This window comes from Ziziphus jujuba, chromosome 6 (genome assembly GCF_031755915.1).
Source record: "Ziziphus jujuba cultivar Dongzao chromosome 6, ASM3175591v1".
NCBI classification, from domain to species: Eukaryota; Viridiplantae; Streptophyta; class Magnoliopsida; order Rosales; family Rhamnaceae; genus Ziziphus; species Ziziphus jujuba.
The window spans coordinates 2,160,989-2,166,634 of record NC_083384.1 but is presented as its reverse complement, the minus strand read 5'-3'; positions in this window follow the sequence as shown (position 1 = coordinate 2,166,634).

Below are 5,646 nucleotides of genomic sequence, written 5' to 3'. Positions count from 1 at the left end.
GACGTGCTCAATTGGGTGAAATTTCTGAATTAGATCGTGCTACTTTGAAATCCGATGGTGTTTTTCATAGCAGTCCAAGGGGTTGGTTTACTTTTTGACATGCTTTGTTTGCTTTGCTCTTTTTCTTCGGACACATTTGGCATGGTGCTAGAACCTTGTTCAAAGATGTTTTTGCTGTTATTGACCTCGATTTGGGTGCTCAAGTAGAATTTGGAGCATTCCAAAAGCTTGGAGATCCAACTACAAGAAGGCAAGTAATCTGATAGAATATTGTTTTGTTATTTTTTCGTTTTTATTTTTGTGAGTAGGGTACCAGATAAATCTTGATTTGAATCGCTACCTTTTCTTTGACTTTTGCTCTTTCTTTATCTAGGAGATGATCCCAAATAAATAGGTATAGAAGCTATAATGGTATGTAAACCTCAATCGAATCAAGGGAAGCATTGGTTTATACATTCCTCTCAGTCTCAACTTTAGGAATAATTTTTTCGCTATCTTTTTTCGAGAACCACCTAAAGTTCCAACTAAAAAGGTAAAATGATATTTCATTATCTCAATTGAAAGTAATGAGCCTCCCAATATTGAGAGGCTCATTACTTCAACTAGTCTCCGTGTTCCTCGAATGGATCTCTTAGTTGTTGAGAGGGTTGCCCAAAAGCAGTATATAAGGCGTACCCAGTAAAACTTACAAGTAAACTCGATATAAAGATGGCAACTAGGGTTGCTATTTCCATTATTAGATAGTTTTAAGACCACAATGGGTCTATGATAAGATTCTTTATTTGCAGCCGAATGGTATACAAACTCAACATATCTAAATGAATATAAAGATGAACTACTGTAGGGAGTTATTAAAATCATTGAATTCAGAATACGGTAATGTAGCTCTTAGGTGGGGAATACTCCATTGATGGGTATCACAATGGCCCTTTTTGTGGTATTCCTATCTATTATTTTGGAGATTTACAATTCTTCCATTTTATTGAGTGGAATTGGAATGAATTAGATTCACAAGAACTAGTAACTAGCTTTTCAATACAAAGTGAAGCATTTAGGTGTTTGATTTTTATCCCATTCTATTTTGGTAGTTCGATCGTGAAATTTCTTTGTTTCTAGAGTTTGGAAACATGAGTGGTTGACTTATTATAATTGATCATATGGATAGTACAGAGAATGAGTCTGTCATCTTAATAGAGATGGTTTTACTTCGTCGGATATTCATGCTAGTATCTGAAACATGGAATATAGGAAATAGATTCCAAAGTATTATTAGCACTATGATTCATCCTTAATATTCAGACCACATGTCTAGACTTCCATTCATTTTTTTTAAAGAGTAAGATTTAGAAGTTATAAATTGAAATATTTGTATTTATTTTGACCAAAGGACAAGGGTGTCGTTGAACTTTTATTCATTCTAGTTATTCATTGAATAAGTGATAATCCAACAGTTTGTACTCAAGGAATTTTTGGAATTAGTTTATAAAGAAAGGGTTTTATTGAATCATTGTGGTTCTAGTATGGATATGGGGTTTTAACCGATTCATAGGGTCTTAACAAGAGAATTCCTATCAACATAAAAAATAAAGAAAACAGTAGTTAAAGGCGCATTACACATAATAAAAAAAACTATAAAATAGGTAAAAAGAATATTCAAGAGGCCTATAATCATCACCACAGAGACAAATGAGCCGACTTGATATTTTGGCATTATAACCACAAGAAAGAACTTTCGGATTTTTATTCCTTTGTATCTTTAGGAACGATTGAATTAGAGGATTAAGAAGTTTTGAACTTAACTTTCTATTACACATATTTGGTAGAACTAGTATTTTGGTATTTCTGTTTGAGCCGTACGAGATGAAATTCCCATATACGGTTCTCCGGGGGGGGGGGGGGGTCCGCTTTGTTGACCTATCCCAATTAAATCTATGATTGATTCGAAGAACGTCTTGAGATTCAAGCAACTGCAGATGATATAACTAGTAAATATGTTCCTCCTCATGTCAACATTTTTTATTGTCTAGACGGAATTACACTTACTTAGTTTTTAGTATAAGTAGGTATAGGGTTTGCTATGACTTCTTATTACAGTCTGACCATTACGGAGGCTTTTGCTTCTGTTCAATATATAATGACTGAAGCTAACTTTGGTTGGTTTCGATCAGTTCATCGATGGTCGGCCAATATGATGGTCCTAATGATGATCCTGCACATATTTCATGTGTATCTCACTGGTGCCTTTAAAAAACCTTGCGAATTGACTTTGTTTATAGGTGTGGTTTTGGGTGTATTGATCCCATCTTTTGGTATAACTGGTTATTCCTTACTGATACGACCTGCTCCTAAACCCGTATTATATTAGCCCAGATCTTAATTAAGTTCAAGTTCTAATGGAATTGACCTCAACCCCTAACCAACCTGTGGTTAGAAACCTTGGTATAATGTAGACGCCACAATAGGGGATGGAAAACCTATTGATAAGTCAAGCTAAAACAACCAATTCTCTAATGGTGTTTTAGATGTTCTCAAAGAACAAAGAGATAATTAATCTCATAGGTATTTTCTCAATCAACTTCCAAGTTGTATTCTTATTGAAAAATAATGCTCTAAATAGGCTACAAAACCACAAAATAAAACCCTAAAAACAAAGGGAAAACAGGCCATACAAAGTAGTTTCCTATGGTGGCCGAAAGTCTCACTCATTTCCTAATCTAATTTGGATTAATTAATTCCTTTATTTTGAATTAGGAATTAATTAATTTATAATGAAAATAATAAAATAATAACTTTCCTAAACTTCTTTTTCTAGAAAATAAATAAATAAAAACTAAAAAGTAATGGTAATTTCCTAAAACAAAAAGTAGAATCAAATTAGGAAACTATAATACTAGCTTTTTGACTAAGTTGACTTTGACCATTCTTTGGCCAATTTGAGCTCCAAATAAACTTCAATATACTTTTTTGGATGCCAAATAAGCTGAATATGAAGTCCCACACGTTTCCCATGTTTGGAAGTGGAAGAAAAAGCCAACTCAGCAAAATACAGTAAAGCCAGCACAAAATACAGTAAAAAACAGGCCAAATTTGAAGCTGTATGTACAACCCCTTTTTGAATGCCTTTGAAGCTGGCTTGACTTGATTCCATATTCTCTTAGACATATGTATTGAATCCATAAAGATTTTGAACCATTTCATGCTGCCCGTTGTCCATATTTGCACCAAAACTGCTACCTGAGGCCGTATCGGCTTCCACCACTTGGATGCTTAGAATAGGCTTTGTATCTTCAAGTATGGACAAGCTCTGTTGAGAATTGATTACCCCCTATATAAATGCTCCCAGGTTGTCCTTAAATCTCTTAATTTGAGCTCTTGTGATTAGCCTAGTCTTCATCCGTGTCGGGTTAGCACCCCAGCAGGTTATACGTTGAGCGGGCTCAGGCGGAATCACATCACTTACCTCGGGACCAAATTGGTTATTGGGCAGTAAAAATTGTAACAGTTGTGTCAGGAGCTATTCCCCTAATAGGATCGGCCTTGGTAGAGTTATTACGCAGAAGTGCTAGGGTGGGACAATCCAATTTGACTCAGTTTTATAGTTTACACACTTTTGTATTACCTCTTCTTACTACCGTATTCATGTTAATGCACTTCCTAATAATATAAAAAATATATTATATCATAGTTATTTTTAATCAATCATTTATCAATTGGGGTAGGACCAATAGTATTTCATTGCTACAAATATGTCTTATTGAAACGAATAAGACATGTATTTGGATATTTCTCTTCAACTCCGCAAAAATGTAATAATGTGTTATCTTTATTTTTTTGGCACTCATTGTTGATGTGAATTTTTCGAAGATAAAATGGATTATGGAAGTGTGTGACTTGAACTATTGATTGGGCCATGCTGAATATATGCCCTTATCTGCCATAGTTGAATTCATAACTAAAATAAAAAAAATGTTTCTTTGTTCCAACCACCATGTGAGCCCCATACAGAGGGATTGGCTGGTTTGTTTGAAGATAATCTTTTATATGACCAAGCTTGATCATGTCGTGTATGAATAGGCTTTGTGAGATCCAATAGAAAGAATAAGTGAAGTGATGTGACATAATCCTGGGGTATATTCTATATATTTCACTTACTTAATAGTATGGAAATGTATTCATTTCAACTGCATTGACTCGATTTATTATACTATCAGAGTGAAACAAGGGATCTAAAGAAGAATAAAAAGAATAGGGGCTAAACTAGATTAGTAACAAGTAAATCCTTTGTATGTAAAAAGTTTTGATATTCTTGGGGATAAAGTCCAATTGCAAGGTCTAAGACGGCCTAGAAAGCACTTGATCATAATTTGTAAGCCTACTTGGGTATTGAGCATTTATCTATAAGAACTAAATTCCTTACAATGGATGGTTATTGAAACTCTGAAAAAGGAAATTTGGTAAACTTTTTCTTACTCTTACATAGAATCATTCACATAGGTGTGGATACAATATCAATTTTTTTAAATTTTTTATATGGATCTGTTTGGTTCGTTTGATTCGTGCTCAAGCCGGATGATGAAAAATTATCATGCCCGGATCTTTTGGGGGATGGATCTAGAATAATTCACCTATCATAATAACAAAAAAAAAAACCTAACTTGAACGATCTTGTATTAAGAGCTAAGCTGGCTAAGGGGATGGGGCATAATTGTTATGGAGAGCTCGCAGGCCTAACGATCTTTTATATATTTTTCCGGTAGTAATTTTAGGTACTATTGCATGTAACATAGGTTTAACAGTTCTTGAACCATCAATGATTGGCGAACCCGTAGATCCATTTGCAACTCCTTTGGAGATATTACCTGAATGGTATTTCTTTCCCGTATTTCTAATTCTTCGTACAGTGCCCAATAAATTATTGGGTGTTCTTTTAATGGTTTCCGTACCCGCAGGGTTATTAATAGTACCTTTTTTAAAGATTGTTAATAAATTCCAAAACCCATTTCTTCATCCAGTAGCGACAACAATCTTTTTGATTGGTACCGCTGTAGCCTTTGGTTGGGTATTGGAGCAACGTTACCTATTGAAACAAATAGACGCATCACGAGTTCCATAAAGGTTACCTCTCAATACAATTTCTTTCAAATTCATTAAAATTTCATGTACAGATTCTTGAATACCCACTATGGTGGAATATTCATGTGGTATTTTATCAAAATTTGCGCGTGTGATACATGTTCCGTCTATTTCTCCAAGCAAAGCTCTTCACATTGCAATGCCGATTGGATTGGCTTGGCCTTTCATAAGTGGAGCCATAATAAAGCGTCCATAATAAAGACCCTTACTGTCTACTCGTGATTCAACACGCTTCCACTGTAGTGTCTGAGTAGATACTGTTACCTTCTAGTGAACCATAGTAATATTATTTCATCAGATCATTGAATTATTTATTTCTCTTGAAATATCTTCAATGTTTATTTTTATATACATCTTTTTTTAAGAGGTCTACAGCAATTATGTGGTATAGGGGTTACATCTCGTATGAAACTTAATAGTATACCACTTTTACGAATAGCTCTAAAAGCCGCATCTCTTCCGAGACTTGGGCCTTTTATGATGACTTCTGCCCGTTGCATACCTTGATCCACT